General features: G+C 33.7%; 1 non-coding gene across 1 annotated transcript; it reads right to left on the reverse strand.

The window, feature by feature from the left end:
* Positions 1–9,743: 9,743 nt before the first annotated feature.
* Positions 9,744–9,850, reverse strand: LOC121208749 (small nucleolar RNA R71). The gene has a single exon (XR_005903874.1). It is a non-coding gene; the product is annotated as a small nucleolar RNA R71 (small nucleolar RNA).
* Positions 9,851–10,943: the final 1,093 nt, after the last annotated feature.

Genomic DNA, 10,943 nt, shown 5'->3' on the forward strand with positions numbered 1-10,943 from the left:
AAAATTTTGGCTTCTAACCATGGAGGGACGATGAAGAAGAGAGGAAAAAGATGAAGAAAATGGCCACTTACTTTTTGTTTTATGTTTTAATATCTTTTAATCAAATTTTAACATTAATATTAGCATATATTTAACTAATTAATAAGTACTAACCGTCCATATCTTTTGGATAAGTGGCTAATTTCCATTTAAAACCTTGATAAATCATTAGACAAACATTTTAACTAATAAAAATCTATAGATATTAACTTTTACGACTTCTACGATTTAGACCTTAGACCTTACTTAACTATCAATTCGAATAAATTTCTATACCAAAATTCAATATACTTATAAATTAAACTCGTAAATATTAAATAATAATATTTACAGACTTGATCATCAGAGAACGAGGTTTCAAAATCGCTGTTCCTAGTACCACTGAACAATAGGTTGTTACACTTGTGCTTTAGGAAAGGAAACAATCATGCGAGAAAAAATGACTAATAAGAACATCTTCTCCACCTACTAAAGAAAACCAAAAAGAAAATACTAGGTTGATCAACGCAATTGAAGCCAAAATGGCTAAAAACCAAACTTTGCGATAACTTGCTAAGACATAATTGATCAACAACCACTCTACATTGCCTTTCCAAATATAGAGACACCGTTAAACTGAAATCAGGGTTGATCCATCAATTACCCACTTTTCGTGGCTTGCAAAATAATAATCGTCACAAGCATCTCAAGGAGTTTCACATCGTCTATTCGAGCATGAAATTGCAGAAAGTAATAGAGGATCAAACAAAACTTCACACTTCCCCTTTCTCTTTAGCCAATTCGACTAAAAAATGGTTATTTATTTACCTCATGGATTAATTACTAGTTGTGTTGGAATAACACATTTATTTCTTGACAAGTTTTTTTTTCAAGGGAGATGTGTGGTATCCGACAGAAGGGTAAATGTTTTAATTATTAGAGTGTTGGGAAATATGCTCATATTGTAGTAAACATGTAAGTGTTTTCTATGTATTTGAACAGTGGATAAATAAATAAAGTTAATTTAACAATTTACCTTCATATATTTTGTGTTTCTATCTTTCATATTTTGTATACATAGTGAAATTGTGACAAGAAAATATTAGCTTATTGATTGTCTAAGTTCAAGCTGATGATAAGTGGCACTCGAAGAACATTTACATTGCGAGAAATATAACTTACTTCAGTAGATAATCTAAACGAGTCTATAATCCTCTAAAAGAATCAAAGTGAACATTTGATTCAAATACATAGAAGAATTAGTATGTCGTCTACAATTCCAATTAGAGAGATGACTAGTCTTGGCAAGAGTAGTAATTGACTCCACATGTAGAGACATAAATTTAGTCATTAGAAGAATAATACATTGAACTGGACCCAATTTGAATTAGCTTTAAATTCAATTTTGAATTAGCTTTAAATTCAATTTTTAATTAATTCACTTGTGAAGTTCAAAGTTTAAATTACCTAAATCATGAGTTAGTCATTGACCATGCATATTAACTCACGTGCTTTGATATAAATTGAGACATATGCTCTAAAGATGATCGAGCCGATAGCTGGTATGTTGGGTAAATGACTTGTGTATGACATGACTTTACTAGCAACAATGGAATTCATAACTCGAAGGATATCCTCACATTGACATTGTGTGCATTGATAAATATGGAAGGCAGTCACGCGATGCTTGTTCTCGAAAGAGCAATTTATCATGGTCATTAGTTGAGAGAGATCATATTAATCATCAAGAAGACACAATGGTGATAATGAGATAAATAAGATTGTATTGACTGAATGAATTTAACTCAAAGGAATCAAGAATATCATATGAGGGTAACACACACATGGCGAGGTCATTGGACAAAATAGCTGGATGGATTGCTTTCGTAAAGAATATACAATAAGGAGTTTTCAATCATGGTACTTTTTGTGGACTGACTCCACAATTTAGTAAATTGCGAATTATTGGAACAATGCTTTTGGACATAATTGCAACTCCTTGAGCCTAATTGTATATGTCAGATTAGTCTCTCTGCTAGCTCAACAAAAGCTCAATCGAATTGCATTTGAATTAGAAGAAAATTTTATTACTTTGGAAATAATTTAATTGAGTCAATTTATTCGATATGGAATTAAATTAGGTGGTTGTGAGGATTTGTTCAACTAGAGAATTTGATTAAAGAATTTTCTTAAAAAATAATTTGGAAAATCTTAGTGATTTTTTGGAAAATTAATTTTGACCAAGTAAAATTAAATGAATCAAAATAATTAAAAAAATATGATATTTTGAAAATTATTTTTCAAATCTGACAATTGGCTCAATGGGAAATTGAACTTGAAAATTGGACCCGAGAAAAAAAATTAAACTAGAGAACCAAAAACCTGAGATTGAAACCCAAAACTAGTTGAATTGGGCCCTGTGTGTGAAACAGGGTTGACGGTCCAACCGTTGGTTGGATTGGACTCGTAGGGTAGTCACTAGCCCGGATCGAATAGACAACAGTCGAATCAGCCAAGCCTATTCAAGAGAAAAAATGACGGTTCGGGGTACCGGGGGAGTCGTGCTGGTAATGGTACCACTGGGCACAATGAATGTGACGACGGCGATGCGACGATCGACGAATTGTCGACAGCGGCGGTTTTTCTGAGGTAGAGCAATGGAAAAATTAGACTTCTAGTGGGACTCTACTGGTAATTTGATTTCAAATTAATTTTTCTAAAGATAATATTGTTTTAATAAATTTAATATTTAATTTAATTTAATATTTATCTAGATAATATTTTATTAATTTAATATTAATGTGATTAATTCTAATCCTAGTTGAACTATCTCTAAACTCTACTTATATAAAGAGTGCATTAATCATTATTCTCATACACTTGAATTCAAGAAAAGTTGTAGAGAGAAAATTCTTTGAAGAAATTATTTCAAAAAATTTCTAGAGATATTCTAATTATTTATAACCTAACCCTAAAAGTTTAGAGAAATTATGAAAATGCCTCAATGGTAATTTTGTGATTTTTTTATTCGAAGTGAGCACATACTTAGTAGACGTGAGCTTGAGGATAGCGGAGAAAATTACTCGATCGAAACGTTCATCCTAGACAAACCATAAAGTTATGATTTTGATTAAGTGTTTATTACTTTAGATAACACAACCAAGTTCTTATTTTTGGAAATACAATTTAAAACTCTGATTTTTCCTTAGACATATTGTTCGCTACGTTTTTCGAAGCCGACTTTCCAACGATTGGTATTAGAGCCAAGTTGTGCTCTATCTATAAGTATAAACTAGTAACCAAAATAGATTTTTCTTCTTCTTAAATGATTTGATTACATAGAAAATGACATTATTTAGATCTTATGCATGCGTGGAGTTATATATGGGAATGGAAGCAATATTGTATATTTTTTATTTTTGTCAAGGTTGTGGTCATTAGGAATAGACCATGGACTTAGGGGCAAAGCCAGAACAAATTTTTAGGGGAGGCCGAATAAAATTTTAATTTTTTATAGACTATATCTTTATAATTTTTAAAGGATTAAATCAAATTTTTATAATTTTAGGGGGTCGAAGTGAAATTTTACCTTTACTAATTTTAAATTTTTAAAAAAATTTCAGGGCCTAAATAAAAATTTTACATTTTAGGGGAGGTCGGGGTCCCTACCAACCCTCCTAAATCCACCTCTACGTGGACTATCATCTCCACGTAGGACTTTTTTTTAATTCACAGAATTCTTGTGAGTCGGAAATGGACATAGGACTTAAATGTAATTTTTTCAAAAGAAGTCCATGACGAGAAGAAGATGGAGAGATGGCGGTTGAAGACCCAAGAAATACCTTATGGTGAAAAACTATGTAATTTTGTTTTTCATTTATTTTCTAGAAATAAAACCATGGAAACCTTGACCGGCAATTCTATTTTAGTTATCCATCTCTTTATATATTTGTTCTATAATTGTTTATAGTATTTATATTATGTTATATTATATTATACTTGTGATATATATATGCATGAAATGATTAACAATTGGTCGATTAAAAAATAAGAAGTTTGGTAATGCAAAAATACATGTGTTGTATTGTTTCATTCACCTTTTTGGGTTATTTTATTGTTGTGAGAAGTGTGGTAATGAGAAGATGCATGTCTAGGATTGGCTTTGACAAAGAAAGACTTGATTTTTAAACGGTAAAATAAGTCTCACCTCCCTTTCTTAGACCCTACTTGGTGCACTATTCACATTCACTTTTTTAGTCTTTCCCTTAAACGAAAAACTATGAAGAATCATATGTGAATATGATAAAATTGTTGTAGCATGCCATGCACATATTGGAAGCATGTCATATAGATTAGGTAAGAATGTCACTAGGACTATTGTATGATCATTCTTGAAATCTGGGATAAAAAACCTTGAATGTTTTTTTAAAAAATATTGAGTGGCAGAAGGTCCCTAAATAAGACATACGACCTCCATTCATGGTCCCTAAGTGATAGCATGATAATGTTTTGAGTCAGCTCCTACCCTGGCTGCACCTTAAGGTAAAATTTATCATGTGGGTTCACTGGATGAGATCTCTTTTTAAGGACAACTAGTCATGCATGAATTTCAGTGAGATTGTCCCCAGATGACTCACAAATGAAAGCATGTTCATGATGGGTGTTGAGTTAAAGGTTACACATTCAAGATCGTCTCTTATTAAACAGTTTCCCAAGAAACAATATTTAAGCTAGAGATAATGGCCAAACATTAATCAATCGTTGGTTCGTCTAATTTCTTGAGAATAAAAATTCATGAACTGATTGGATGTAATCCATGTTCTTGCTTTTTAATCATGGGACCCCAAGACGACATGATTGATGGATGTGAGAATGATTGTAGCAACAAAAAAAATGTTTTAAAGGATGTTCATGATGGGTAAGTTTATTAAAATAAGTTACAATTTGATGTAATGAAGAACATACGGGCTGCCACGCAAGTTGCCGCACCAACATCGTTAAAAATTGATGTTTTAGCCATAATTTACATTAAAAAAAGTGATTTGACTTTTTTTGAAAGGTTAATGGTAAACTTTAGATAAAAAAAAGAATAAGGGTCAAATTAACAAAAGATGTAAATATTGATGGTTAAATTTGATATTATGCCTAATGATCGTGCCTCGACGTGCGTGTATCAAGGTAATGAATCAACACAATTATCTCTAAATATCTAATGGTACACTACAAGTATGATAGATCGAGTTGTAATATTTATAGTGTTACAATGGAACACCCGAATATTTCAAGTATCGAACCAAAGAGAGTTCAAAGACAAAGAGATTCCTAAACAACAAACATATAAATAGGAAGTCTAGCTAACTACTCGTGAGGTATTATATTATGAAAACTTATAATCAAGGGTAAATTACATTAATCGGCTACCTAATGCTAAAAAGGACCAAATTGTAAAACAATCAAAATTAGAAAATTAACAATTCAGTACACAAACAAGCAATTGGTTGACTTCCATTTGTTGATTAGTCTTTGGATTAAGGATCTAAAAGGTTAAACTTCCAATTGGCTCAATTTTACCTCTTTGGTTACCACTTTACCAAATTAGACAATTTAGTTTGGTTTAGCTCTCGACCTCACCAAACTAACTCGGGACAATCATATTGGTGCTCAATAGGATCTCCTCTCGATCTTATCTATCTAAATTTTCACCTAAAGATGTAAATTCTATGTTTTGAGGTTTATTCGATTTGGCCCAATTTTTATGATTTAATTCTTTACCAACAATTAATCAAACAACATTTTCATCAGCCAATCACCATAAATTTAGTTAACAACCCAACACATACTCAAATCATACATAAAAATAAGCACAAAAGTAGGGTTAAGAAAATCTTAGAAATTTCTTGATGGAAGCTTGAAGAAGATGATGACAGCAACAACAGAGATAGAAAACAAATAAAGTTTAGATTTTTTGGACTTTAGAGAGAAAATAAAATTGAAATATATTGAAAGATTTGGATGAAAATAAACATACAAAACAAAGTTAAAGTACCAAAGTGCAATTAATACTAAAGCTATAGTAAAAACTAACTAAATTACCAACTAAAACTAACTAATCTCGGAAAAGCTATGAACTAAAACCCTAAAAAAATGAAGAATAAGTAACTACTAAGCTTAAAAGATGAAAGAAAAGGTGGCTCCCCTTAAGTTACCGGCCAAAAATGCCTTTCAATAGCTAAATACAATTCCAAATTTTAGACAAAAATGACCCTAAAAGTTGTATTTTGGCTTAGGTTGATGTTGGAAAAAAGACTACTCCTACAGCTATTTTCTCCTCTTCACGCACAGTGTCGCAACACCTTAGATAGTAGCAAACTCGTGGTTTTGAGGGGACTCAATGTCACGACATCCTACCCTTGGTGTCGTGACATCACTAGTGTTGGCTCTAATTTCTTCATTTCATCACCTCCAGGGATATCACAATTTTGGAGGCTCGATAATGCGATGTTGCCATGGTGTCGTGACATCCTACCTTCAGTGTCTCATCTCTCTTAACAGTAGGCTCCATGTTAATTTCGCGTTGAAGTTTTGCATCATCAAGGAGAAAGGTCTTGATGTCATTACATCACTATTATTAATGTCGTGACACCCACTTTGAATGATGTTTTCTTTTAGGTTGGGCCATTGTTGTCTTCCTACACCAACTTAAAAACCTCATTAGGTCCCCATGGCACCATGTTGCCTATTTGGGTCTTAAAAATGAGCAAACTCAGCCAAAAATATTTATTAATGGTGAAAGCTAAAATTCAAAAAAAAATCATAGAAAAGACACTTCATTTGCATGAGAATAAGCTCATCGAGTGTTTTGCTGAGCCTAATTTGACGTATCAAATCATGACAGTTCACCTAAATCAAAATGGAAGAAATGATAATTTTTCTGAGTAAAATGTCAATTATAATTTTTCTAAGTAAAATGTTAATTTGGTTGAAGTAAATGACATAATTATTGCATTCATTTCTCGAGACAATATTGCGAATAATATAAAATAGTGAATGATAAACTCTAAGGCCATTAGATAGTTTTCGGTAATAGAAACGTCTTTGTATCCTACTTCCAAGTGGAAAAATGAGAAGAAACCATCCATCTTTAAACCATTCATAAGGATATCGAACTGAGTATTTTGATAGTGTTGAAATATTAATTTTTTTTCTTATGGATTGTTTTAAAGCAATGCTTGTGTATCACCCCATACCCAACACAATCGCCATGTTTGTGGGAAATGCCATATTCATCACTAGAGAAAGTACAATCTCATTTGCAATTCAATTCAAAAATTAATACATGCTATTAATTTCAATACATAATTACAACATGTTATATAATCATATTAGATATTAAACGAGCTTACGAAAGCTCTTTCGATAAAATGAGGTTGGCTGAGGACTAAAATCTAAAATTTTCAAAATTATCATGTAACCTTCCCAAACCGACCTAGATGTTATGGCCAATTTGTGAAGACAACATTAGCCAACTAAATGGCTAAGTTAACCTACAGACCTAAGAAAAGCTCTAATTCGACTCGTTTAAGAAAAAACTACGATTTGATCATTGAGTTAATTTGAAAATATAGATGATAAACTGCAATTTATACATATTTTTATCTCATGCTTATCACATTTATAGATGATTTCTCCTTAGATTTGGAGAATTCGATGCTCCTAATTCTTTAATTTCATGTTTTATACTTAGGCGAGCATAGGAGAGTAAAAAGAGCGAGAAATGAGCCGAAAACAGAGAAAATGGACCCACGTGGGAAATCAACATGGCCTAGACTTCCTCACACGGGCGTGGCACACGGTCGTGTCCATCTAGCAGGATCGAAGCATGACTTATATGGGTAGACTACATGTCTGTCTCTATTCAACAGCCTTGACCACGGGCTGGAGTAATCGCACACGGGCATGTCACAGGGGCGTGTTCCTGCCGAGCCCAAGTATAGTCATATTCTGAAAAGGCCACTTTTGAGGGATCTTAGACATTATAAAGCCTATTTAAACACCGGATGAGGCACTTAGAGGAGACACGTGGAGTAGGAGGCAAGGAATTACTATAGGGAAGCCGATTGATCCATCTCGGAAGCCGGATTCATGGTCAAGACTGAAGATCTCCCTTCAATTTCCATTCAGGGGTTTTGGGTTTTATTTATGTTTTGTTATCTTTATTCTTTTGGGATGTTTTCTTTCTTAGTTATGAACTAAACTCCCTAAATACCTAAGGGAAATGAAACCTAAGACAAATCTTGTTATTATTATCTGAATTGTATGATAAATATTTGACTTGTTCTTAATTATGTGTTCTAAATTCTTTTTTTAATATTCCAAAATATTGATTCAAGTTAATGCTCTTATTCAGAGGAGGAATAGACCCTGTTTAAGAGTAATTTTTTTGTAATTAAGCGGAATTGATTTCACGCCTAGTGATAGGGTGATAAGATTTTGCCGGATTAGGGTAAAACCTAATAAGGGGATCTATAGATCGAGTTAATGCAACACTAGGGCGTTAATTAGGAAGGGATTTCAATTAATCAACTTAGGGTTAGACGTTATTAGTCTCGAGAGAGATAATAATATAACTTAGAGATTTCTACGGATCAAGTCAAATGAATAAATCGTCTGATTCAGAGTCAAATAACAAGTGAAGTCTAGGTGGATTTTTCCTTGGGTATTGTCTTAATCAATAGAGTTCTCCCAAAAGCTTTTCCCAAATTTCTCTCTGTGCATCCTTAGTTTAGTTAATTAGTTGATATAAACAAACCCCTTAATTTTAGGCTAAATAATAAAAAGAAAGTAATTACTAGTACTCTTGGTTCCTTTGGGTTTGACAATCTGGTCTGGCTAAAGCTATACTACTGTTCGATAGGTACACTTGCCTTTATCGTGATAATAGTTAGTTTCAAGAATGATTAATTATAAATTTTTAAAATCTGTCGCGAATATCATGTATCAAGTTTTTGGTGCCGTTTCCGGGGAACTAGGATATTTGGAACACTCGATTTTTATTACTTTAGCCATTCTACTTTATTTACAATTTAAATTTGTATTTTCTTTTCTAATTTTTCTTTTATTCGTTCTTGACAGGTTTTTATAGTGTATGACTAGAAGAAACCCGTCGGGACCATTACTGTTTGATAGTGAGATCGATCGCACAATTCGCAGAAACCGAAGAGAAATAAGGTGAAGCTTAAGATACACGGAGGAAGAACAAGAGGACGATACTTCAACCACAACTGAGGAGATGGCTGAAAACTAGGAAAATCCTCTACCTCCTGCGATTGCCGCTGATCCAGTAAATCAAAATCCTACTCTACGTACTATGTATGATTATGCTAAACCTTCTTTAACAGGAACTAAGTCAAGTATAGTTAGGCCTGCTGTTGCTGCAAATAATTTTGAACTAAAACCTAACACAATTTAAATGATACAACAATTTGTTCAGTTTGAGGGTTTGCAGGATGAGGATCCCAACGCTCACTTGGAAAATTTCTTAGAGTTTTACGACACTTCTAAAAAAATGGCGTTTCTGATGATGCCATTCACCTTCAGTTGTTTCCCTTTTCATTGAGGAATAAGGTTAAACAATGGTTAACCCATTACCACGAGGGTCAATCACTACTTGGGAACAAATGACCGAAAATTTTTTACTAAAATATTTTCCATCGGCTAAAACAACCAAATTACGTAATGATATCTCCTCTATTGTGCAGATGGATTTAAAAACACTCTACGATGCATGGGAGAGATACAAGGATCTATTGAGAAGGTGCCCTCACCATGGGTTACCACTCTGGCTATAGGTTCAAACGTTTCACAATGGCTTGAATCTTTTGACTCGACAGATGATCAACGCAGCTGTTGGGGAACTATCAATAATAGGACACCTGAGGATGCTTATGAATTTATAGAAGAGATGTCACTGAATAATTATCAGTGGCAAGTCATGAGGACAAAGCCAACAAAAACAGCCGGCATTTTTAACGTCGATTCGGTCACCATGCTCTCTAATCAGGTAGAACTTTTGAGTAGAAAAATTGACGGTTTTCTTGGTTCTTTATAGGTTCACCCAGTAATGCAGTGCGAAGCAAGTGGAGGTGGATCAAGCAATTCAGAATACCCACCCTATGGCCACAACATGGAGAGCGAGCAGTTAAATTACATGGGTAATAATCCTCGATCTCAAAATAATCCTTATAGTAACACTTACAATGCAGGTTGGAGGAACCACCCAAAATTTTCATGGGGAGGCCAAGGAAATCAGAGACCACCACTACCTCTAGGCTTCCAACAACCACCCTACCAACAAGAGAAAAAGCCGAACCTCGAGGAGATGCTAACAAAATTCATCTCGATGTCAAAAACTCATTTTTAGAGTACTGAGACAACACTTAAGAATCAACAAGCATCGATCAAGGGATCGAAACTCAAATAGGTCAGCTCGCTAAATTGATATCTAAACGACCACAAGGTAGCCTATCGAGTAACACTGAATCTAACCCAAGGGAGCAACTCAATGCAATTACCATTCAAGATGAGGAAGGGTTAGTTACACCTAAACCAGAACCGAGGCAAGGAACTGTGGTAAGTAAAGGTAAAGGTGAGGTGGACCACAATGACTAGAAACTGGTAAGTAAAGAGTACAAACCTCGTGTGCCATACCCGAATGCGATAAGGAAAAACCGCACAGACGATCAATTCGGTAAATTCCTTATATTATTAAAGAAGTTACATAGTAACTTAGCGTTTATTGAAGCTCTTTCGCAGATGCCAAACGCAGTTAAATTCTTCAAGGAGCTTTTAACAAATAAGCGAAAGTTGGATGAGGCGTCGCATGTGGAGCTAAATGTAGTTTCCTCAACAATACTACAGAATAAGCT

Source organism: Gossypium hirsutum, chromosome A10 (genome assembly GCF_007990345.1).
Source record: "Gossypium hirsutum isolate 1008001.06 chromosome A10, Gossypium_hirsutum_v2.1, whole genome shotgun sequence".
NCBI classification, from domain to species: Eukaryota; Viridiplantae; Streptophyta; class Magnoliopsida; order Malvales; family Malvaceae; genus Gossypium; species Gossypium hirsutum.